Source organism: Pleurodeles waltl, chromosome 1_2 (genome assembly GCF_031143425.1).
Source record: "Pleurodeles waltl isolate 20211129_DDA chromosome 1_2, aPleWal1.hap1.20221129, whole genome shotgun sequence".
Classification (NCBI taxonomy): domain Eukaryota; kingdom Metazoa; phylum Chordata; class Amphibia; order Caudata; family Salamandridae; genus Pleurodeles; species Pleurodeles waltl.
In genome coordinates this window covers 972,542,170-972,569,127 of record NC_090437.1, presented here as the reverse complement: position 1 = coordinate 972,569,127, position 26,958 = coordinate 972,542,170, and positions in this window count along the sequence as shown.

The following is a 26,958-nucleotide window of genomic DNA, read 5'->3' as shown; positions in this document are numbered from 1 at the left end:
AGAATCACGGTGGGTCGCAATTCAACTTACCTCATTGGTATACAGGAAGTAGGTTACAAATTGCAACTCCCTTCAGGGAAAAAAAAATACCATTACACAAATTTTTTTTTCAGGAGTAGCCAGTGGTCTACTCCTAAACAACGTTTTTGTCAACATTAACAAAGGAGAGCCGGTCTCTAGGCGACCCTTTCCTGTTTGCAATTGGGAACCTTTGAGTTGGTGGTCAAATATTGTTTTGTCACCAGATTTAATTTTCAAAACATGAATGCATACCATAAAGTATAGGTATTTAGAAAGGATTCCCTAAACACACCACTTCTAAATAGTGATTCCTAATGGTTTCCTAAAACCATTTAACACTTCATAAAACCTTTTCTGAATTGTTAAATGTAATTAGTACATCAAAAAGGGTTTTTAGCGTCTGCAAACCCCCTTATTTACCAAATCAAAGGAATTACGAAAGCTAAAACCCATGTTCATTGGACCCATTCTCACATATTTAGGGATGTAGGAAAAGGGGTTTCTGCATAGCAAAATCTACGAGTGTAATACATTTTTCCAGAGTACTTCTAGAAACATTTATGAATCCTTGAAAAGTTGCACATTTTATCCAAATAAAAGAAAACGTTTGATGTCACCCTGGGCCTTGCAGGTTGTATGTACATACACCTTAACAAACACACGTGTGGAGGCACAATCAAAGGTATTTTATGATTTAATTTATTGTTTTGATTACACTTTCACCATTCCATTGCAGCTTCCAAGCATGTGGCAGGAAAGGGACCCCGGGGAAAATCCATAGTAAAAAGCCTCTTGCGAATGTTGAGTAAGATGTACCAAACAACTGCCCCTTCCACCGCTTGGTAACTTTCTAAAGCTCAGGCCCAACAAGGTGTGCCTTCTGCAGATAGGCTATATGTACATGTCTGCATCTAAGGTACATGTACATTCTATGTCTTTTAAGTGGTGTAGCCATCCCCCACTTGTTTCATGTTAGTATGTTTTATCAAATCAATGAATCAATCAAATTGTATTTATAGAGCACTGCTTGTCACCCGAGTGAGTATCCAGGCGTTGTGTTGCTGCATTGGTCAAAGAGCCAAGTTTTGAGCTCCTTCCTGAAGTGTGTCAGCAAGGGTGATGTGTGGAGGTGGAGGCGGAGGGCATTCCAGGACTTGGCGGCAAGGTAGAAGAAGGAGCAACCTCCGGTGTGGCTGCGTCTAATGCGTGGTATCTGTGCGAGGGCTAGGTGGATGGAGCGGAGGTTCCTTGGAGGTAGATGGAATCTCAGGCGGTGGTTTACGTAGATGGGTCCCTGGCCTTGGAGGAATTTGTAGACGTGTGTCAGCAGCTTGAATTCACATCTTTTATCGATGGGGAGCCAGTGAAGGTCACTCATGTGTTGGGTGATGTGGGTCCTCCTAGGCAGGTTGAGGATGAGTCTGGCTGCTGAGTTCTGGATCGTCTGGAGTCTTTTCATGAGCTTGGTGCCAGTATAGAGTGCATTGCCATAGTCCAGTCTGCTTGTGATGAGAGCTTGCTTCACCATTTTCTTGGTATTGACTGGGAGCCACTTAAAGACTTTGTGGAGCAGGCGGAGGATGTGGAAGCAGGAAGAGGCAACTGTGTTGACCTGGGATTTCATGGAGGTTGCAGCCGTGGTCTTTAGAATGACAGTGTGTCAGAGTTTTGATGGCCACCAGGAGTCGTTCCAGAGGGAGGTGTGTCTGCCGAAGATCAATACTTTGGCTTTGCCCATGTTGAGGTTCAGGCAGTGGTTCTTCATCTAGGTTGCAACGCTCTTCATGCAGCTGTGGAAGTTGGTTTTCGCCATGGTGGGGTCCACTGACAGAGAGAGGATGAGCTGGGTGTCGTCGGCATAGGAGACTAAGTTGATGTTGTGGGCTCTGACGATGTCCGTGAGTGGAGTCATGTAGATATTGAAGAGCGTGGACACTGCAGATTTTGTGCTTGAGTTGCGAAGTGAAGGGAGGGAGCCGGATTCTCTGGGTCCATCCAGAGAGAAAGAATGCCATCTATTGGAGTAAGTCCTTTGTGATTCTGATCTGTCTCAGACTGTGGATGAGTGTGCGGAAGAAGATGCTGTTGAAGACTGCAGAGAGGTCAAGTAGGATCAGGGCTGCAGATTCTCCCCTGTCGAGCAGAAAGCAAATGTCTCCAGTTGCAGTGATGAGGGCTGTGTTGGTGCTGTGGTTGGCTCTGAAACCTGATTGTGAGGGATCCAGTAGGTTGTTTCATTCCAGGTGTTCTGTGAGCTGGAGGCTAATGGCCTTTTCCAGGACTTTGGCGGGGAATGGGAGTAGAGTGATGGGACAGTAATATTGGAGTTTGCTGGGGTCAGACGATAGTTTCTTGAGAAGGGGTCTTAAGTCTGCATGTTTCCAGGCATCCGGAAAGGTGTTTGAGGTGATGGAGGTGTTAAGGGTAGTGGTAAGCTGGAGGCTGATGTTATCTCTTGCTAGGTTGAAGAGTCGTTGGGGGCATGGGTCGATGGGAGATCCAGAGTAGATGGAGTTCATGAACGTGCTTTTGTTCAATGAGGTGAGCTGTTTCCAAGCAGTGAGAGGGTGGTCGGCCAAGATGGGAGTAGTGCAGGGGCAGCCTGTTGATTTTGGGTCACAGTTTCTGTAGATGGTTCTACCTTGTTGTGGAAGTGGTCGGCGAGGGCAAAGAATAGTTCCTGTGGGGGGATTGAGTTTTACGTGGATCGCGGGTGGGTGAACTCATTGGTTTGCTTGGTGCTGGTGTCGATTCGGCGTGTAAGGGCATCCTTCTTTGTGGCTTTGATCTGGTGGTGGTAGTTCTTGAGGGCCGCTTTGGAGGTAGCATGATCAGTGTTGTTTCTGCTGGCCTGCCACTTCCTTTCAAGCTGCTTGTATTCACTGCGTTGAGTTCAAGGGTGTACCAGCTGGCTTGTTTATTGGATCTTAGCAGTCTGGTCCGTTGGCTGGAAGCAACTAGGTTGGCAGCACTGGTGATCCAGGTGTTGAAGTTCTCTACTGCCTGGTACAGGTCTGAAGTGGCGTTGGATGGGGTGGTGTTGAGGGCATGGTTCCATTGGTGTTGAGTGACCTTGCTCCAGCTGCAAAATGGGGCATTGTAGTTGTTGAGGGTGGTGCAGTGGGGTACAGTCATGGCGAAATGTATGATGGAGTGGCCTGACCAGGTGAGCTGAATGGTGTGGCTGTAGCTGAGTCTGTTACTGGATGTGAAGATGGAGTTCAGTATGTGCCCTGCCTTGTGCGTGGGGTCTTTGACCAGTTGTTTGAGGCTGGTGTTGTCCATTCGTTCGAGGAGGTCTGTGGAGTTAGTGTCTGTGGGGCTCATCCAGGTGAAAATTTAGATCTCCCAGAAAAAGGTAGTGTTCGGATTTCGATGGTGAGTGGAGAAATGAAGTCAGCGACGGCTTCGCTGAGGCCAGTTCACAGTCCTGGAGGTCTGTAGGCGCGGGCACCTTTGATAGTTGTGTTGCCATCTGGGCATAGCTAGAAGTTCATGTGCTCCATGATTGCCGTGGTCTTGTCATCTGTGGTGGTGCAGGCGATGGACTCTTTGTGAATGATGGCGATGTGGCCTCCGTGTCTCTTGGTGTGGTTGCAGTGTTTCATCTTGTAACTGATGGGGGTGGTAGCGGCGATGTCAGGGGTGGAAGTGGGGTGAACCAGGTCTCTGTAATGAAAGTTACATCAGGTGCGAGGATGGAGATGGTGTCCCAGATTTCTGTAAAGTATTTGCAGAGTGATCTGGCATTGATCAGTATGCAGCTGAGTTGTTCCAGGTGGGGTTTGGCTAGCAGGGACAGCATTGTGTTGGTCGCTGCTGTGGCAGTCGATCCTGGTGTGGAGGTGAATCGGCAGTGGAAGCAGGTAAAGGGTCCCCCTGTGGAGTGAGGCGATGTGATGTAGCAGTTGTTGTTTGTCCAGGGTTCAGGGCGATGTCTGCGGTGGAGTATCCATGGGAATGTGGAGAGCCAGGGTTCCTGGCGCTGGGCACAGTCCAGGCGAGGACGGGCACAGACAGGCTTTAGTGGGTATACCTCTTCTAGAGCTCATCATGAAATTCGTAGTGGAGTCTTGTTGTCAAACTATTGCGCCCACTGGACCTATTGTAGCAACCCCACCGTATCACTTTTACCTCCATGATAGTTACTAAGTCATTGGCCCCTTTAAAAAACATCCAAAAACAACTCCAACTCCCACAACCAGGCTAAGAAAACAACGTCATCTTTGACATAATAGAACCAACATTGCAACCACAACCAAGTATGTTAAATTGTAGGTTCAATAACCATAATGGATAGTGGTGACATGGCATTCACAGTTTAGATCTCCCCTGTAGGCCCCTCCATGCCACAGCCATCATTTCCGTTGGTCCCCTACTTCACAATCGGTGTATTTTTCACTCTTCTTGCACCTGCAAAATCTATGCACCAACAGCATACGTTTGCATAGCTCTTTAGATAATAGCGCTTGGTGTTCTAGGTCAATGTCACCATCTCTGGTGTGTCAATCAAGACTTTACTTTTAAGCAAGACATCATCCACTAGCTGTGCCTTCTCCAGAGTGGCCTGTTTACCTGTGGGATGCCCATTTGACCTCTTGCCATGTCTCTTCCTGGGACACTGTCATTCCCATCACGCTATGCGGTTACCGTTGTCCGGTAAGATGGCTATTGCTTTAGAATAGATGCAGGACCAGGCCTCACCTGTGGACTGGAAGAAGAGTGTCTCATTATTCTCACAACTCCAGGTTTTGTAGGATACAGGATGGTGTACTTCAGGCAAAGACAGAGGGAACAGGCAGTGAAGCATAAAGGTAGAATGTAACAGGTGGAGCAAGTTCATGCACTTACAAGAGAAGAATGAGTGGAAAATCACAAAGCAGAATAAGATGAGCTGATAAAATATGTCACGGCTAATTTATTAAATTGCAATGATGTGATCAGACATAAAGGAAAAGATGTGCAACAAAACCAGTTTTAGAATAGCTTCATCTTTTTTCATGGTTAAGATTAATCTCCCAACTTTGTAATAAATGTCACAATCTTTGTGAGAATTCTTATGATTAGGAAAAGCAATATACCACCAAGTGCAACTTTTTGCAAAGCATTGTTGAAATAAAGGCAGTAAAGTGAAGAATGGTAAGGCACATGGCGGCACTACTAGGGAGGCCAAAAAAAGGCTCATGAGTGGTGTGGTGTGGGAGATGCACATGCAGGGAACTTTCTGTAATGCAATGTTGAAATAAAAGAAGTAAAGTGAAGAATGGGAAGGCAAATGGTGGCACTACTAGGGAGGCAAAAAAGGAGCATGAGTGCTGTGGTGTGGAGAGGCAGAACCAGGGAGGTCCAGTAAGGGCACAAGTGGGGGCATAAATTGGAAGGTCCAATAGTGACAGGGAGGCACAGTGGGCACAGACATAGAGACATGGGGTTAAAGGAAACGAAGTACAGGTAGATACAGGCAAGGAGGCATGGGGAAACAGACAAAAAATCGAGAGAGCACAAGGAGACCTAGAAGTCAAAGGTATGGAGGCAAATGGAATCGCCAGGAAAGCACAGGAGGCCAAGTAAAGAGATAAAGGATTACAGTCAGTGACAGACAGAGACAGTGAAGAACACAGAAGCCAGAGAAGAAAAATGCAAGGTCTGGATAGCACAGTCAGGGTACGTGCAGTGGTGGCAGAGTGGTACACAGATGCAGTGGAAAGAAGATGTCACCATGAGCTGGGAAGGGCAAAGTCACACTTGAAGACTAAAATTACTGCGAGGCCACTGATATTCACCAAGTGCATAACATTAATTAATATCCCACCTGACTCTGACCTCAGCAGCACTAGTTCATTGAAGAGAGTATCCCACTGTTGGGGTGGGAATGCACACTGCCTGGATTGTCCCAACTGGAATCCTGAATTTTCTTGGCAGTGCCTATACACTAATCTAGCATGTACGGTGTGTCCTAAATATGCCCATCATAATGTTGATAACAAGAACCTACTCTGTGACCTGGAAAGGTACACCAAGCATGTCCTTAGGGCTTACTTTCCATGCCCTGATTTGATCACATAAAGTGGTGGTGACAGTGTCATGTTTTGTAAATCATTAGCGTTGACCACACCTTCTTATTGTGTTAGAGAGGAGTGCGGTCAACAGACCCCCCCCCCCAGTGGACAGTTCTGCTTTAGTGTGACCAATGCCTTTAAACTGACATTCTGTGTTTGTGGTGGGTGTGTGTGTGGGTAGGGGAAATATGCTGCACCAGTAAGGTATGCAGATTCTGTGTATGGTGATTGCCTGAGTGCTTGGTACCATTAAAATCCTTTCTGGATGGCCCCTCATTCAGCACAAGGAGGAGGGTGGGGACAGATTCTCCAGACAGTGTAAGTGTACTGACTGCATTCCTGTGGCTGGATAGAGAAAATACAGACACTGAAGTGATAAAGGATAAAGACAATGCTACTCTTTCAATGAGCTCCTTTTAGTCATGGGCTGCTGAGTACATTTTTCCTTAGCATTGCCACTCAGTGGATAGCGGGGGTGATAGGTAGATAGGAAGTTGTTTATTGTAAAAGATGAGAATGTTTCCAGTCTTTCTTGTCTTTCCTTGATTGCTGTTTCAGGAAAGCTGATAACAGCCACATGCAGAGATCTCACACTTCATTGTGCCTCTTTTTGTTACTCCTGCTAGGAGCTAGACGTACTAACTGCTGTGAGAATCATCACTTGCTCATACTAACTGCTGTGAGAATCATCACTTGCTCAAAGGCTGTGCCTGCATTACTTCAAGAAAATAACATTTGAAAGGAAACCTTCTAAAACCAGCTCTAGGACCTTAGACAAGGCATCATGATCCCCTGTCTGGAAAATAGATGTAAAAGTGAGATAAAAAAAAACACTTTGTTCCAGTTCCAAGTTCTTATTGACTAAGGGAGTGTTCCACAGAGTACTCAAAGAGCTGCTATGTAATCACTGCTGATATTTGCATGAAAGCCAGTATCCCAGAGGGGAAGTGGCAACACCTGAAGTCTGCTCAATTTGTTGGAGAAGTGAAGGGTCTCCCTAGTTACTAGAAGCGTATCTGCACAGAGTGAAGATATCCCTGCAGTAGGAGAGTCTGTCAAGGAAGAGGAGTCCAGCTGTGTTCTTGGTGTGAGTAACAGTCAGAAGCAGCTTACTGCCAGGAGACCTCCATGAGGAGTAAAGACAGAGCCAACCATGTCATGAAGGGTCTCCTAGTGCTATTCCTGTAGGCAAATTTGTAATGAATTTAAGCCTGAAAGCAACATTGTGACATTTGGCACCCCTGCAGAGTGCCCAGACAACTGGTGCTGCCTGCTGTAGGTGTACTTGGTAGGGGAATTGCTGTTTCTGACAATGTGGGGGCTGCAACTGTCAAAGACAAGCACCTATATCTGTAACCAGCCTGGAGGCCACATCTGCCAAAGACGAGCAGCTGTCTGATCCTGGCCTAGTGGTCATATTGGCTGAAAGTGAGAACACGCAACACTGCTCAACCACAGTAGTCTTTACTAACATAAGCATTGGATTGGCCAGTATGTTATTGTGTAAGTTATCTGTCTGTTGCATTCTGAGGTTAGGCCCACACACATCGTTACTTGCTTCCTCCCCTGCCCACACACTTCCTGAAAAGCCTTAGAGTTCTCACCCCTACTACCCTGAGAGTCAAGTGCAGAAGGGGTTACTTAGTACAGTTTACAGAGCCATAGTAGGATGGACCCAAAGGCAACATTGACAAGCGATCCCAACCATCACAGTTATGATCCAGTAGCCACTGTTTGCCCTAAGGCTCCCCAAAAGGGTCTAACACTCATCATAGTCTCCAGAGAAAAGGAAGTAGATCTTACCAAGACAATCACAAAATCTGCAGTGACCTTTGTAAGTTGCAAACACAATCATTCAACGTGTTGCTTACATCATGACAAGATTGTAAAAGATAGGAATCACACACCCATAAGAAGATATTCAAGTCTTTTTGATAGACCTAAGGACAGAATTCTTGGGTGCTGTCACAGATGGCACCTCTATTGTTCAAGGGGTCTTTAAGGCAGATTATTGGGAGACAGGATATATGCAGAATTTACATTATGGAGTTACACCACCAACCAAAGGAGCCTTTGTAAATTCAGTCTTTTCATGCCTCCCTGAAAAAAAGCAGAAGTTGTTTATTGGAAGCACTTAAATGCTCTGGTGGCACTTTAAAGTGGAGTCTCCATCATTGGCAAGCAGTAAAACAATTTGCAAGCTATGCTGACATAATCCCTCAATCACTTAATGCACCAATAGTGTCAGCAATTACTGCCTCGTTCTTCATCTTGAAATTTCTTGGTGATAGCACAGATCTGCCCTTAACAGAAGTCCTTTATCATGTTAAATTTCCTCTGCTCCCTTGAATACAATTATGTGCTTATACAATTGCTGTGTAAATCTCTACAGAGAACGTCAGATTGTGCTAGCTTTCATAATGCAATGTGTCGATATTTATGTTCCTGTGTTTGTATTCATAATTCTTTGCATCTTTCACCAAAATTGAGTCATAGGCCTAGATTTTTAGTGAGACTACTCCACTTCTTCAACTAATCAATGTTAGAATATGTGTCAGAATATTCTATTTGTGTTAGCTGTGAGTAGTTTGTTGGACAAATATATTCCTGTTGATTAGCTTTCTTTAGTGCACTGGATTTTCAAGTTACATGATTTATGTTCCGGTGAAGCCCTTCATCACTGTCTGATTGCCTGCATTTATATGCCTCTGCTGCTACAAATATGTGTGCTGCAAACATGCTTGTTCTGTGACATATATTAGATTACAATTTCAGTACTAAGTTTATATAAACCTCTTGAAAAAGACTGACCTTAAATGATCTTTCATTGGTAGTGAATATTAAATCAATAACACAAAACATCCAAAACACAGTCAACTTTTGACTTTTGGCGAGCTGGACCTGCATTAGGAATATTTGATCAAAGCTGTGAAACCCCCAAAAAGATGGATGAGTTTCAGGGTATGCCCTGATCTAGTCATAATGCTGTCATTAACATAGACTCACCCAAGCCAATGCTGAGTTGGAGGATATTTGATAACAACATTTACAGATAGTTGCGTTTTTCAGCAGTCACTATACAAAACAAAAAACGTAACTTATCCTGCTTTGATAGTTCCTCTTAAGGAAGGTACAACAGTTTATTAGAGCCCAGAGCGATCTCATGAAACAAACACTCACCAGAGGGGCTCAGACATCCACCGGTTGCTTTTAGCCAAAAAAAAGATTGTATGGAATCAGTCACATTCAGGCATTTACTTGGTTGTTCTCATCTCCCAGTTTAAGAGGAACGGTACATAAGATGCCCTCAATTACTCTTTCCCCTTTCCCAAATCCAGACACAAAATAGCTTTTACACCCTAGCAGGCTTTTGCTCACATGCAAGCTTTGTCAGTGGCTTGTACTGCATTGGAGGACATGTGTTTTCATAATCTAAAATTGGTCACGTTTTGTTATCACTAAAACCTAAGTGCATAGAGAGTGGAGAGCACAGTTTATGAGAGCACTATTAGGCTACTCCTTGTTCTTGTATCCTTTAATAGTATGCTTTACACTGACATCACTGTTAAGACTATTAAACATGGCTTTCAGAAGAAAAACAATTGCAGATTTTTATTTCAGCTTACACATAGCCTGTGAAAGGAAGATGCTGTACATGTTTGTAATAACTTATTAGAGCATTGGCATGTTCATCTGCCTATGATAAACATATAAAGGTGAAAATGTAAGCATTAATATCTGTGCCAAACCTTCTCCTTTGATGTTAAAATTATATTTGTGCTTCTGTTGCTTTGACATCAGCCCAATGTCTCTCTTTTTCCGCCTTGCCATTTCCCACTGGGGAGTTGTTTGGATAGGTGTGTGGAAGGGAGGGCAATGTCCTAAAAGTAGGACTATTTACCTTGCCTACATTTGTGGATTTTTCTTATAATTGAAGGACTGTTAAAGTGGTGGCCCATGTTGTAATTTATTCACGTGGAAACAGGGCCAATGGATGGAGAATGCGAGGTGTTTTACACCTTCTACCTCTGCAATGACAGGGATTTTTGTTGAGGCATTCAACACTTAAAAACAGAATGCTAGAGTTCTGCTATAGCCTGCCTTAAGTGACCATACCACTTCCAGCACACCTAACAATAACAATCACTTTTTCAGAAATACTCAGAGCCATAATCACCACCAAAGTGTCCCATTATAGGTCAATAGAAACATGTCTGCTTACCGAAAACCTATTTTTCAGGAGTAGGGAGTAGTGAGGGTTGAGTCCTCATTCATTAATCTAACTAGGCTGGAGCTGAGTGTTTATACCAGTGTAGCTTCTGCTGTCTCTATGAAACCAGTTTAATATCAAGAGGGCCAACTTGAACAGATCCTGCACTCCGGTCACTATTGACAACATTTTAGAAAAAAAAGCATGCTAATTAAAAAAATAGATGAGGTCCTAAACTCCACTCTTTGATCCCTGACACTTTCCCATGGCCCCTTGTTAGTATGTTAAATATATGCCATGCAGCCATGAATTTTTATAAGGCCAATACATCAATTGAATTATAATCAGTCTCTTATCTGATTGAATATGTAAAGCTTTGAACCTCTTCTGCCATATGAGGTTCCTGAACTCACATGAGGCCACCTCTTATGATGACAATGTCATACTCTCCTCCATTGTTAATTTCTTTCTACAAAATGCCCTCATTATCCTCCTCAGCACTGTCTACTAATCTCTCAGCAAATAATGTTTCCAGGCACCTTGAAGTAAGAGCAGATCCTCCCAATGAAGAAGTGTTAGACCTGTCAGCTCGGGGTGTTTCCCCTGTCTTTTTGGCTTCTGATCTCCTGTTCTTGATCCTGTGCTGAATTTAGTTTTTTCTGGCTTTAGGACTCTGGGCACTTTACCACTCCTTACCAGTATTAAAGTGCCAGTGCTCTCTTTCCAAATGGTATTGATGATTGGTCTATCCATGTTTAACATATATGATTTACTAGTAAGCCCCTAGTACAGTGCACAGTGTGTGCTCAGGGCCTGTAAATCGAATGCTACTAGTGGGCTTGCAGCACTGATTGTGCCACCCACATGAGTAGCCCTGTAAACATGTCTCAGACCTGCCACTGTAGTGTCTTTGTGTGCAGTTTTAAACTGCAATTTTATACCTGGCAAGTGCACCCACTTGCCATGCCCTAACTCCCTTTTGCTGCATGTCAGTTACCCCTAAGGTAGGTCCAAGGCAGCCCCATGGGCAGGCTGAAGTGTATTTAAAAGGTAGGGTATGCACTGTTGTGTTTTACATGTCCTGATAGTGAAATACTGCTAAATGCAGTTTTCACTATTGCAAGGACTATCTCACCCATAGGGTAACATGGGGATTGCCTTGCAATATCTTTAACGTGTAATTTCCACTTGGGGGCGAATAGAGATATGGATTTGGAGGACTCTGAACTCAACATTTAAAATTACATCTTTTGGTGAAGTTGGTTTTTAACTTGTAAGTTTGAAAATGCCACTTTTTGAAAGTGGGCATTTTCTGGCTTAACCATTCTGTGCCTCTGCCTGGCTGTGGAATACACATCTGGGTCAGTATGACAGTTGGGCTGTTTGTGAATTCACTCTAGACAGTCATACAAATGGAGTTGAGGTGTGCCCTGCATATCCCGAAGGCCTTCCTGGGCTAGAGTGGTGGAAGGAGCTGACACTTGCACCTGAATAGGGCTATGCCTAGCCTTACACAAATCAGTCTCCAGCCCCCTGGAGTGTATCTGGGGCCAGGGCAGGGAAGTCAGGGTCTTGTGCACTACAAAGACTTTCCTTGGAAGTTTGCCTAATTCAAAGGCAGAAATGAATATAAGTACTGGGCCTCTTAGACCACAACTTTAGAATCCTTCTGGACTGTCGACATTCTGCCAGGAAGCAGAGCTAAATGCTGTAGGGGGGACTGCCACTCTCCCTGTTACTTTGCTGTGGTAGCCTGCTGCTTGCTGATTCTGTCCTGGGAGTGAAAGGACTCAACTTTGCTTTTTGCATCCTGCTTCCAAAGGTTCTCCAATGGCTTGAACTGAGCTTTCCTCCTCTTAGAAGTCTCAGGGAAATCAAAGACTTCATCTGCCAGCACCTGGGCTCTCTTGCTGAGAGTCCTGACTTGCCAAGTGGTCCCTGAGCCTGTGGGTGGGAGTTGTGGTGTAACGAAGAACCAAGTACATCGACTCCAGAGCGATTTCAGGACAGGCGCTTTTGCCTGACCCCATGCTGCTGCCTGCACCGGAGTTGTGGTTTCTGCTGAGTGCAATGACCGCATCTGATGCTGCAGGCCCGATGCTGCCGTACTGCCTCCAAAGTCCTACCACAACGTGAGTCCTGAGAGCCAGTTCCATGACGTAGGGAAAACCAGACTCCACCGCAGCACTTGTGGCCCCGTGGTGTGATCGCAACACCGCAAAGTCAACTCCTTGCGTCTTGACATTCTGGATTCATCAACACCACCTGATCATAAAGAACCGACACCTCGCCACTGATGCCACATCACTTCCCCTGCAACCATAAGGAAACAAGGCCTCACCTCCCCTGTCTTGCAGTAAGTAACCAACGCCTCACCTCCTCAGTAAGTGGCATGGGACTGTTGGGAACTACTCCGTCAAGACGCTGTAATAGCCCCAGTTGGAGCTATTGTGTTTTTAAGTAATTTACTGAGAGTTAATCTTTAAAAAATATGTATCTTTGCTCGTGTATGTTGGATTTTTGTTGTTTTGGCCTTGTTTTACTCAGAAAAATAGAGGCTATTTTTCTAAACTAGAGTACTTTTGTGGCGTTTTCACTGTGTTACTGTGTGTATGTGTGCACAAATACTTTACACATTGCCTCTGAGATAAGCCTGACTGCTTGTGCCGAGCTAGCATGGGGGTGAGCAGGGGTAATCTTAGCTGTGTGACTCCCTTACCTTGACTATAGTGAGGGTCCCTACTTGGATGGGGTGCAAACCACTCCCAACTAGAGACCCAATTTCTATCATGAAGAAACCATCCTTGGACCCTGAGGACCTCACCAACTTCCACCCCATTACTCACCTACAGATAATTTCAAGAAAGCAGTCTCTACGCACCTCCTTGAGTCTACCAATCCAGCCTTCGATCAAGCTGAAGCATGGAGACACACACTTCAGGTAGTGAACTATTCTCTCCTCACCAATTGTAAGAATGACCCCCCATGCTGCCTGCCCAACCTGCCTTCAGCCTTTAAAACTGTGGATCATTGTGGACTTATTCAGACCAAGTAAATGCGCTTAGCTTTCGTCAACACAGCTTTGCAATGGTTCACCTAACTTGCCAGTCACCATTCATCCAGATAGGATCCACAAGGTGCCAGAAACTCCCCATCTCCTGTGGATAATACCTCGATGGCCCACACTTTTTCTCTGCATCTTCGATATCCTTTTATTGAGCCAGTGACATTACTACTCACTGACAACATTGTGATCCACAAATACAATTACAATTCACAACTGTACCTTAAAGTCTCATCAGCTACCAACATTCATCTTCTCAGAACCTACTTCGAGCAAATCTAGAACTGGATTCCAAGCACCTACTTAAAGTTCAGCTCAACAGCCCTTAAACCAAAATTTAAGCCAGGGCCCCCCAATTGAAGGTAGACAGATCCATCGGCAGCTGAACACACATCCAAAATCCCTTGGATTCACCCTCGACACAAAACCTATCTTTAAAGAGCACATCACTAATAAAAACAAGGCCGTTTGGTACCACCTATTCCTGAAATGTGAAATCTTTCCTCCCCAAAACAGTTTTCAGGGAAATAGTGGAATCTCTCACCCTGTCAAACTTGAATGCAGGCAATTCCCTGCTTGATGGCTTAGTCAACAATACTCGGTCATGCCTACCAGTACCCTACACACCACAGCACTTGTCAGGTAGTACAACCAAACTACTCGCTACACTGAAAGAACTTCATTGGCTAAATTTATATTAATATTATATTATTTCCAAGACTAGCTGCATCTCCAACAGGCCATCAGAAATGCTGCTATGAGTTACCAGACGAGGAACTAATGACCTCTAATGGTCAGTACCAAGCCGGAAGTCAAGCAACTACCAAACTGGAGATGAAAATATGCAAGAAAGAAAGGCAGGTTTTTTCTTTCTATGCTCCAAGAATATGGAACAGTAGCCCCACGGGTATCAAACTTGCTCTACCCCATCTGTAATTGAAGAAGAAGCTGAGGATTGTCCTCCTTAAAAGGAACCCATCTATCAACTGTCTCACTGTAAAATGTCCGAGGTGCACGCATGGACTTTTCAATGCTCCATTGTTTCCTAGTTAGGCTTGCACACGTACATGCATCAACCCACAAATACATACTTACATATGATGTCATTGTTTGCCTTGAAGAATCATTTCTCCTGCCAAATTATGCACCTTTCATTGATCAGGGTCTGGGCTACTAATCTTTGGAAACAGTTGTGATCAAATAGCTGTACAATCATCCTCATGCGATTATTTCCTTGTTCCCACCAAACTAGGCTTCTGCATAGGTGATGGGTCTTCTTGGCAGGGCAGCAATATACAAACATTTTTGATTCAGGCAACAGAATTATTTTGATCTTGCGTATCTTTTTGTCATCTTCAACATGATGAATCATCCCACACTCCTCAAGCAGCTGGATTTTCTGACACATTCCTTCTTTTATTCTCAACTGGGTTGCCTTGCTCTTAACTTGAAAAACTCATGCAGTGCATGCAGCTGTGATCATGTTCTACTACCTATCGTGTTCCCTAGTCTAAATTGACCTCTGAGTTCTACAGGGCCTTCTATATGGATGTCATATAGGGGCCACAACCCCTGGCTTCCCCTTTCCGGACACTGGCACTGCCTTTGCGACCCCTGGCCTCAGAGGTGGCAAATTCAGTGCCAGGATCATTGTGGCAGCTCGTCCTTATAGACACCAGTTGGGGCTCCACTCACTTTGTTATCTGTCAATTTTTTATTACACTGGTAAATAATAATAATGCATTTTTCACTATCAGTGTAATAAAAATGGAGTAGAATTAGCTGGAATATGCCTTTCCATGGCAGCTGAGGTAAGTGAAAAATGTTTTTAAATATATGTTGTGTGCGTGCTTGCAGGTGAAATTGTGTTTATGTGGGAGAGAGTGTATGTAAGTGCAGAGGCGGCTCCTCCATAAGGGCAGAGGGGCGTCGCCCCCCGCCAGCAGCAACAGCTGCAAACCTTGGCGGTGCCACGAGGGTGATGAGCAATGAGGGGGAGTGCTCAGCACTCCCCCTCACTGCGCATGTATGTTTGGCCGGCTGTCTCGGGCTGGCCAAACACGCATGTGCAGAAGGGTCTCCCCAGCCCAGAAACAGAGTTGCTGGGCTGGAGAGAACCTGCACAGGCTCCCAGTTTGCTCTGAGCAGCGTCAGGATCGGGCTCAGGGCAAGCTGGGAGCCTGCGTCTGCCGCAACAAAGAGGAGCTGAGTGGCACGTCAAGGAGCGAGGTAAGTGTTTAAAAAAAATATTTTTATAATGTAATGTGATGTTGGTCCTGCATGCTTTAATGAATCCTAGTTTTTATTACTACTGCACTCTCTTGCATACCACACGTTTAATGCAAGTATGCTGAGCCACTTCAGCTGGCACAGAATTCATTGGCCTGTTTGAAGTTCAGACTGAGAAAAGGGATTATGTTAGTATGGCTCACAAATTGTTTTACTGCTTGCCAACGATTTATAATATACTTTAAGGTGCCAACATTACATTCAAGTGCTTCCAATAAACAACGTCTGCTTTTTCCTCTCTAAGGCATGAAGAGACTGAATTTAGAAAAGTTCTTTAGTTAGCGGCGTATCTCTGTATTGTAACTTCTGCATATAACTTGCCTCTTATGAATCTGCTTTAAAGCCTTCGTGAACAGCAGAGGTGCCATCTTGCACCCAAAATCCTGTCCTTAAGTCTCTCAAAGAGAGATGAATATGTATTTTTTATGGGTATGTGATTCCCATCTTCTACAAAGCTGTCATGGGTCTTAATGTAAGCAACAAGTTCAATGATTGTTTTTACAGCTTACAAAAGACACTAGATATTGTATTATTGTCTTGACAAGATCTACTTCCTTCATTCTGTGGTATACCTTTTCTCTGGAGACTATGATGGGTTTCAGACCCCTTTAGGGAGCCACAGGCAGACTGTGGCTACTGGGTCATAACCATGGCACTATGTTATTGTAACAAGATTTATAGGATGCACAGCTGCTCCAGCAAAGGGGATTCCCAGTCTGTCCCATTGAATAAGGGTATCACACAGCAGAGAGGAGGGGTACAATTGAAAAGCCAGGAAGGAAACTAGGTTGCAAAAAGTCCAGTTGTAAGCGGTTTCCTAAAGCAAAGATGATTCTGCATATTCCTTAATTCTGGGGGAAAACTATTCCAAAGGGCGAGTGCCAGGACCCAAGGAATCACTGCCAGATATAGGTCAGTGAGCGAAGAGTTCTTGTGGGTAAATAGGGCTGCTTGAGTCTGGAAAGAATGGGGGCTTCTGATGCAGTTATGATCTTATGCGTTGTACTTAGGACTTTAAACTTTATGTGTGTCTCAATGGGCAATCAATGGAGTTTCTGAAGGAACACAGAAATGGACCAAAATTTACGGAGAGAAAACAGTAATCTGGCAGCAGCATTTTGGACAGACTGAAGCTTCGTTATAAGCAATTTCTTGTCACCCAGGTACAAGACGTTGCAACAATCCAGGCATGACAGGATAAGAGACTGAATAATCAGCTGCCAAATTTGGGGATGAAAGAAGCCAACAATAGGTTTGAGTCCCCTCAGAAGGCCAAAGCAGGTGTCTGCAATAATTTTCACTTTCTCAAACAAAAAGGTATCCATCCAAAAGCCAAAGTTTTTTATGGATGATTTGGGTTTAGGGGAAGGCCTGAGGGCTTCTGGCCACCAGTGGTCTCTCCGGGTCTGGGTGTGCTTTCCAAACAGCAGGATCTTGGTTTTGTTGGCATTAAGCTTTAAGCAGTCTTTTTCCATCTAGCTAGCCCATGCAAGTATGCACCCCTGGAAATTGACTGTCTTTGATTGCACCCACAAAACAGTAACAATAAATTGTGTATCATCTGCATAAGAAATTATAGAGACCTCAAAGGGCTTCATAATCTCTGCCAGTGGCCTAATATAAATATTGAAAAGAGTGGGACTCAGTGAAGAGCCCTGTGGGACACCATGCTCCAGGGGTCTCTGCGAGGATGAAAAGGGCAGGGAAATTACATGAAAGGAACAGTTGCTAAGAAAAGAGGCAAACCAAGTCAAGGCCTTGCCTCGTATGCCTGTATCGTGGAGGCATTGGCAAAGCCGTATTGCAATTTGATGTCAAAGCCAGCACTCATGTCGAAGAGAATAAGGGTTAAACAACCACCTTTGTCTGCAGTTCTACAGAGCATCAGCTAATTTATTACAGTGGTCAGTCGAAACCTCAACTGGCCTTGCAGAAGCTGCCGGTTTCATTAGGCTGTTAACAATAGAAACAATTTATTTTGCTGGATTATTAATGTTAATAATTTTGTTAGAAAAGAAGTCAGCTCAAGTTTTCCTTATCATTTTATGATCCGTTTTTACTGCAAATATGTACCACCCTTTTTGCTGAGGCATCATAAGTCTCCATATTCGCTCAAGCACCTTGCAGCATTTTTATCACAATCAAAATATCATTGAACCAGGGAGCAGAGTTTTTTTTTTTTGGCCTGGCCCCGAGGACAGGTATAAAGGTGCTGAAAGCCAAACTGAGCCATGACTTTACCTCAGAATTTGCTTAATCCACATAAGAGTCTAGCTGAGGGGTATTACCTGAAATGTAGCTGCCAAATTCTGGAAAATTCAAGTTATAACATGGCCTTTCAGTAACTGTGTTAGTAGTTGCAGTATTTATGGTGCTGTTTAATTTAATGGTCATAGGGATCAAGCAGTGGTCAGACCAAGTCATAGGCCAGTGGGTAGGCACCTGAAAATTGTGAAGATTGGAGAAAACCAGGTCTAAGAGACGACCTGCCGTATTCGTAGGGCCTCCCACTAATTGACCCAGCTGCGTAGGTGTCAAATCATCCATCAAGTGGAAGGCCCTGTTGTTGCTGGGCTGATCGAAGTGAAGACTTAAGTCTCCAATAATGCTAAAATTGGATAGCTTAAGTGCTAATGGAGCCACATGGTCTATCAAAGCTCTTTTAAAAGCTTTGAAGGAACCTGGGGATCAACATATTAAAAGGCCAAAGAAGGTACATTTTTTATTCAAAGGTATCTGAAATTAGGCACTTTCACAGTCCTGAACCCAACAGGGAGCCAGACTGCAGCCCACCGAGGTTTTGTGGAAAACTGGTATACTGACCTCTCTGCCACAAGGTCTATCACATCTTTCAATGCTTTAATGAGGGGGAAGGCAAATATTGTCTCAGCCGTAGTAGCTGAACTGCTCTAGGTTTCCCAGAGAAATAACACTTCAGGTGATTGATTGTGGATAAGGTTATAGATCTCAGTTATGCAAAATATCCCTACACTCAGTGTTGATTTTAGTGCCACGATCGCCCGCTTCATGGTTGTGTGCTTTCCCTGCCCTTGGGTGGTCAGCTCCTTCTACAAGGCCTTTATCAGAGGCCGGTGACTACACCCAGTGACTGAAAACATGCATGTTTAGTGGCTTGGGATGCTGTGCTTTACTTCGTGTCCTCTGGACCCCCCCCCACCACCACCTCCCTAATCTACTGAACGTGAGCCCCAACACTTGCTTGAGGCTGTGATCCTCCTGGGTCTCAGCGTCAGGTGCTGCAGCGTCCTCCTGCTCCCCGGGACTGCTGAGCGTGCACATCTGCTGTTCGATGGTTACTCCGGTCTCCGTATCACCTGTGCACTAGTCTCCTCCTTCCATTCTCTCCCTCTCTGACCCCCTGCTTCCTCCATCAGTGGTCCGGGGCTCTTGCCTCCACTCCATTAGTCCTCCTCCACTCAGGTTCACGTCGTTGCTGCTTCCTTCTTGTGCCACACCATTTACAACTCCTGGTTTGACTGCTGATTCATTTGATCTTCAGGACACTGGAATGAAGTCAGCATAGTTCACTGAAGTGTGGCAGGAGTCCATTTAGGGCTTATCATCTGGGGCCATGTTGGAACTCTCGCTATCGCTGGCCACAATATTACAGCACCCAAAATTACAAGCCTTACCCTGCTCAATACCCTAGTCTAGTTCAAAGCAGCACAAAGTGCATAGAGCAAAACAACACATCCCAATTGGCCCATCAAATTCAATCAATACAGTTTGAAAATACAGTAAAAATGTTAACATGATTGGGGTTATTTGTCAATTATGCCTTTGGGTCCATCCTACTATGGCCCTGTAAACGGGGGTAAGTAACCCCTTCTGCATTTGAATCTCAAGGTAATAGGGGCAAGAACTTCAGAACTCAGGAAGTTTGTGGGCAAGGGAGGAAGCAAGTGAAGAAGTATGTGGGCCACAGCCTCAGAATGCAAGTCAGACAACAGACACAATAACATATTGCCCAATCCAGATCTTATCTTAGTAAAGACCGCTGTGGTTGAGCAGCTTGGGACATGCTCACCTTCAGCAGATGGGACCTCCAAGCCAGAATCAGACAGGTGCTCATCTTCAGCAGGTGCTACCTCCAAGATAGTTTCAGATATAGGTGCTTGTCTTTGGCAGTTGCAGCCTCCACATTCTTGGTGACAATAGTTCCTTGCCAAGAAAAAAAGCAAAAATGGATAGCCTAATGTAAATTAATTCATTGGAATGATAGTAGCAATACCACTACTCATATAAAGGACATGAAAAATGCTCTTTCCCAATACCATTGGATGGGGTCAATCTGTATATTAGCAACCAATATGACATGTGCCTGAATTCAGTAATATGCATTTGGACATTAGAGTGGTTATCGTGATAATGGATATAGCGATAATTTCTTTGAACTTTTATTTATAATTGTCTGTATGTTTCTATGCATAAGTTACTTCCGAGTGAATCAGATTTCCCCTTTCTTTCATCAAATTTTATACAGGTTGGGTGAAGTAGATGGTGTACTGGTTCGCACCATAGGTATAATTCCACTCATGAAGTTGTTTGTTTTGATTGACCAATGACCTGTTTCTAATAGGGGACTGGTAGAAATGTAAACCTTGCCATACCCACAATACCAGTAATGATTCAATGCTATATAAAGATCCTAATGTTTTAAACATTAATAAATTTCATTCAATAAATTATGAAAGACTTTTTTGCATTATGTTTGTGTGAACGCAGCAATATTAAAATAATGTAAATTGATTAGGGAGATCACCATACATAAGCACAGTTCTTCAGAGTAATACAATAAAGACATTAATAATATGTTGACATGAGTAATGGCAATTAAGTACCGAATGCTCATTTTGAAGGAACCTTGAAGTAGGCTATGGGGATAACCAGCGAATTCTTACAAGAATGCAGGGTAAAGAGTGCTGTCCTGCATTAATTCAAGATTCTAAAACAACATGTGGTAGTAGCAGGAAGCTGCCAACATCAAGCATATAACAGGCACACCTCACCTGGTGTCAAGCACACCACATCTGTGGTCAAGATGTTCCAGAACCGGAGTTCAACAGGTTTCTGTTCTTGATCCATGGGGAACCTAGAAAGATAAGTGAATATTGACAGAGAAAGATAGAGACTATTTTCCAAACTAAGGTATAGAGTAGGAAACCAAATACCAAACTAATCAGGGATTGTTGTTCTGGCTGAAATAGTATGTCCAGAGAAATAAGTATGTGGATCAATATGAACAATCCTTGGCAGAGGTATGTTACCAGATATTCAGGGTCCATGGTGGGTGCAAGTGTGTTGTTTGGGAACTCTCCAATGGAGTCTAAACTCTCTGAGACATTTCTCCAGCACTTAAGGATAAATTATGGTCACCCTGAGTCCGGATTATTCTCTTATCAAATACATCTGATATGAACAGCTAGATACAGTTCACAGACTGGCCAACAAAGAAATATCCTACAGGTGTTTGAAATTTTGTAATTCATAAATGTGCATTTTGTTTTTGACAAACGTTCACTTAGGGTTGTAAGCATGTAATTGGGCAGCAAGTTATCACTATGGGAGTCTCAACTTCTAGAGCCACTCCACTTCCAACTTCAAGACTTCCCATGTGAGAATTGAATTATGGCAAGGAGAAATGGAGTGTAAGTGGGGTGTTTATTGTGCTTCTCTACTGCCATTCATACCAGGCCCTAGTTGCACTGGCCATAAAAGAATCCAATTATTTGCAGGCTAAAGTCCTGACCATCTTGGATGGGATGTCCCACTAAAGGAGACAGGAGTTGGATGATTGAAACGTCACCTCAGGCAAGGCTTGTTCACTGTTGTCCTTCACGAAGAGTGAAGCTTCCTGAGTTTGCCTAACTTCATGGTGTAGTGCTAGACACAGCCCTAGATAATCCTTGAAAGGAACTGCTACGTATTGAGCTAAATAGAGAATTAGGGTCTGATGTACGAAGCTTCTGAATACGATTCACAAATTGCGATAAATTCTGAATCGCAACTTGGGAATTGGTATTCGTTATTTATCATATTGCTACATACTTATTTTGCGATTTGGTCTGTTATGCATTCACAATTTACCTATTCGAAAGTACCAAACTGATAAATTGCATATGTATTTGCAAATTGCGATTGTCACATTTGGGTACTGTTTGATGACCTCACAATGAAGAAGTCCTAAAACACATGCTCTATGGAGGCCTGGGGAAAAAGAGTGGAAGGCAGGCATGTTGACTGGGCAAACATTCAAGGAATTTCTTCTATCCATTTCCCAAAATGGGTGCCCTGCCAAGAGAAGAGGCAGATGGGGATGCTGGAGGAAGAAAAGGAGAACTGAAATACAGTGAGAAGGAGATAATGGTACTCACTGAAGAGTGTCTGGCTTATAAAGATGAGCTTTTCAGAAAAAACTCCTTTACGGAGTCTGACTCCGAGAAATAAAAAAATTGCAAACGTATTGAGGAAAAACTATCTAATGACAAAAAAACAAATTGGCTAATGAAGGCACATGGTACACGTTGAGAAACCTCAACTCAGCCACCAACACCACCTCTCAAGGGTTAGATTCCACCTTACAGCCTGAGAGCATTGTAGGTATTACTGATATTTTATCTTACTTGTAAGCAGTCGCAGCTCACATTGTCAATGAGGAGGGTGTGGGGGCGAGCACGGGGGGGCAGCATGCAGGTGCGGGTCAATAAATGAACTGTAATAAAATAAAATAAAAACTTACCTGCTCTGCGCCGCACCTCTCCTTCGTCTCCTCAGGCTGCATGCAAGCACAGGCTCCCATCCCAGCCTGCCCTGTGGCCAATCCTGACACTACTCAGAGCAGAATCAGGATTGGCTGGGCGCTCCCAGGCAGACTGGGAGCATGTGGAGGCTTTGTCCAGCCCAGCAACCATGTTGCTGGGCTGGAGAGAGCCTACTGTGCATGTGTGTTTGGCCGGCCCGAGACGGCCGGCCAAACACACATGCGCGCTGAGGGAAGTGCACTCCCTTCGGTGCTCATCACCCCGTGCCCCTCCCCTTTCACCATGAAGGGATGTGGTGGAAGGTTTGCAGCCTTTCACCATGAAGGGATGTGGCGAAAGGTTTGCAGCTTCTGGCGGAAGGGGGGGGGGCGCTCCTCCGCCCTAATGGAGGAGCCGCCCCTGCTTGTAAGTGTCCACTATGGTACAAGGGGTACCCAGCAGTGCTTAATTTGAGTAGGTGGTTGACCGTATGGGCCATCAGCACTCATTATTGGGGACTAGCACTTATTTTTCTGCATCAAACATCTACCTCGAGCAAGAGATGGAAAAAAAACAAATAAGAAAGAGAAAGATAGAAAACCCATCATAGAGGGAGACAGCAAGAATCTTCAAAAGTGAGTTAAAGGAACAGGGAGTGTCTGGTGTTGGATTAAAGAGTAATGAGGTGGATTAAAGACTAAACATCCTTGGTATTGGGCATGCCAACATTTAATTGTACCAGCTGTGGGCTTTTAAGCAGAGCTTTGGCCCCCGACACTCATGCTTTTACAAATTCAGCACTGGTACCCAGGGCCTGAAATTTAAATGTCACTAGTGAACTGCAGTACCCATTGTGTCATTCACTACTGTGGCAAAGCAAACATGACTGCAGGCCTACAATTTGTAGCCTGGCTTTTGCTGTTTTGAACTGCAAATTCAACCTGTCAAAGTAAACTTCTTTGACAGGTCAAAACCTTACTTTTAAATATTTATAAGTCACTCCTATGTAGGAAAAGGTTCCTATAGTCTGGGCTAAGAAGAAAATTAGCATGGCAACTTTAGATACTGTTCACAATAAAATGCTGACATTCATCAATCAAGGGAAATGTACTCAAAATGATTTTTTCAAATCAATTTATTTTATCCCATTCTATTAAATTCTTCAGAACTCTAACAAAGCCAACACATGTTTTGAGGTAAAAAAAATCTTTTTTCAAGGCATCAGTATATCTGGATGCATAATATGCAAATTGCAGTCATCAGTTATTTTCACAAATATATAGTTGCCTTTTCCCCCATGTTCAGTATCAGGAGTTCTTTCCTTACAAATGCAATGTACTAACTGCTCGTAACAAGTGATTCAGTATCTCATACTGATACCGGAGTATTTGGTTAATGAAGTACAAAACTGACTCTTGAACAGTATCTAGAGTCACCTCCCTTTATGAAGATGTCACCCTATGTAGGCCTTATTGCCAACAATGAGGGTGCGTGGTATTTGAGTGGAGGGCATGTAGACATTTAATGATAACATGTTCTTACAGTAAAAAGGCCCAAAACGCTATCTCACCTTGTAAGGCTGGCTGTTCCATAGGAAAACAGTAGGCTACATAACTACAATTAAAAATGCCAATTTTGGTTAGGAAACAGCTAGAAAAACAATTAAATAGCTATTTTTGATAGTTATTAAAAATCCATCCAATTCAATGGCGAAGACAGACTATTGATAAATATTATAAATAGTAAAGCAAATGTACTTTTAGAAAATTAGCTTTTCTCTGCCTAACACCTATGGAGGCCAGTTTGCATTTGTTTTTCCTCTTGTACCAGCCAGTAATTAGCATTTGAAGAGGTATGAAAATTGCTCCAAGAACAGAGAAAAAAATGCTTGCATGTAGGTGATGTTTCTGTTCATATGGCTGTTCTCAGGAACAGGATTAACTTCAAAGAGGCCTCCCATGATACAGGCAAATGTTAGCGGACTCATGAGCAGGGCTTTCCTTTGTGCTCCCCCAGCCAGGCAGGCTCTAAACTTCGTAGGACTCTTTTTGACTCAACAGTGTCAAATCCTCCTTAAGTGCCAACTCCTGTTTGATAGGCCTTCTGGACTTACACACATAACACTTGGGCACACTTGAAAGGGCAGGTCCCAGGATGCCAAAACAAATCTTGTGCATCTACTGTATGGTTGCTGGAAAACTCTGCTTTGTTTTACTAGACATATATCTCTGGCTTTATTACAGGTATAGTGCCTGCCCCAAACTGAATTAGATGTAGGATTACCACAGTACACTCTCTACACACACACACCCAGTCCTCGGAGAACAAGTTGAGTGTGGCTGAAGACATTCCCCATCTTGAAAATGCCCAAGCTTTATACAGTTGGCCCTGTGAACTTTTATTCTGTTAGTTAGGGTATGCCCAAAAGTCATTCTCACTGCAAGTGCATGAAACTCGTATAGTTTTCTGTATTGTAATCATACAAAATTACCGCAAAATTATGCAGAATACATTTTGTGTTAAAAAAACATACCCGAATAGTCTGTGTAAAACTTCATCTAAAAATTTTAATTTTGAGTTGATTAACAGTCAGCCAAATCAATCAATCAATCAGGAATTTGTAAAGCACACTACTCACCCGTGAGGGTCTCAAGGCGCTGAGGAGAGAGGGGAAGATGGGGGGGAGGTGCTGCTACTGCTCGAACAGCCAGGTCTTCAGAAGTTTCCTCATGTTCAAAGGAACATGTTCACTCATGTTCAAAGCACTGCCACTCACAGTCAGAGTTGTAGTTTTACACTCAAAATTTACGCGAATGGTACACTCCATCAAAAATCTACCAGAAATATTTGCTGACAGGCCATGTTAAAGGTATCAACCAGTCAATCAATATTTGTAATGTGCGGCTACTCACCCATGAGGGTCTCAAGATACTGCCACTCACCTTCAAAACACTGCCACTCACGTTCAGATTTTTAGTTTCAAGCTGATAAATTATCCGAACAGTCCGCTCAGGTAAAAATCTACTTGAAATGCTGATTGCATTCACAAATTGCTCGAACAGTACTTCTTGCGTTAACATTTCTCCCAAAAATTTTGCAATGTGGCGTAATGGCATAATTTGGTAATTTGTGTACATTTTTTTACACAAAATTGTAAAAGGTATGCCAATGAAACAGCATAATTAAAAAATATATATAAGCTTAATAACCACCCACTAGTTCATGCCAGACATTGATTGTGGTGTCTTCAGGTACTTCAGAGCACTCCTGAAACTGTGAAAGATCAGATGAGGACTTAACTTGCAATCTGATACCTGTGAAAAGCCTGAAAGGTTGGACCTGTTCTCCCTCTTGTACCTAGGACAAATAATTGGACTCCATTGGCCATAGGACTGACCTCCTGTTTTAGCTACATGGACACAACAAGCTACAAGAAGCATTTTCCTGAAACTGCCGAGCTGACCAGTGGCAGCTGGACCAGGCCTGGACCCTGCTGTTTGCCCTCTGCCTGACAAACTATGAGTCTCTAAATAGCTTCCTTGAGGTCCTGAGGGGCTTTATAAGGGTACTCCTGTGGTGGATTGGGACTTAAAGGCCTTAAGTCAGAAGCTAAAATCTTTGACCAGGACACACATGGGTTGTGTATCAGATCCTCGCTCCGTTGTTGTCATAATCAAATTACGCCTAGTTCCTGGTTTGCATACAACTGTTGATTATCATTAACACATTGTGCTTCTTGACGCTATTTCTACTTAAACTCTAAAAATGCTTAACTTAAGTTCTCCTTATTGGATTTTTGTTGTGGAGAAGGTCTCACAACTAGTGGTTACAGCTAACGTACATATTAAATGCATGTCTACACAGCAACTAAAATGGCTCGATTTGGGGTTCTTAACAAAACGGGCACAAACACAGTACCTATCAACTCTATGTGCAGATGTTTGCTATGACCCCAGTGAGGGGGGTCTTCACTAATGAAGAAGGGAGCAGTAATAGTCATGGATAGCCTGAAAGAACACAATCTTATGTGCCAGTTACACCATCACATGGCCAGTGAGTGCATTCAGTGTCAGCAAAGAGGATCACAGCCCCCCCTTAGGCCAATGGATAAATTGATGCCTCATTACCTGAGTACATTCTCATCATTCTGAAGCCTCCACAAGAATCAAGTAATGTCACTTCTATCAGAAAAAAAACAGGTTTACAGAAACAGAGCCACCAAGATCATGAAAATCTCAGACTGATGTTATGACCTTGAAATATGTATGGATGTCATAATGGTCAATTCGATATTACTTCGGGCAGAAAGTTATGTAATCTCAACAGAGTTTATTGACCATATGCTGATTCTTGTTCTGCATTTTCAGACAAGTGGAGATCTCAACAGCTCCACTGCCACTCACTTATTTTTCCCCTCCACATACAATAATAGTTCAGTTACATATCTGTTGGTATGTTGCCAAACTTGTATTTGCATAACATAAACATGTTGAGTTCAGTACAATATAGCTGACAGGTCACTGTTCAGAACAGGTTTGATAAATAACCTGTTCA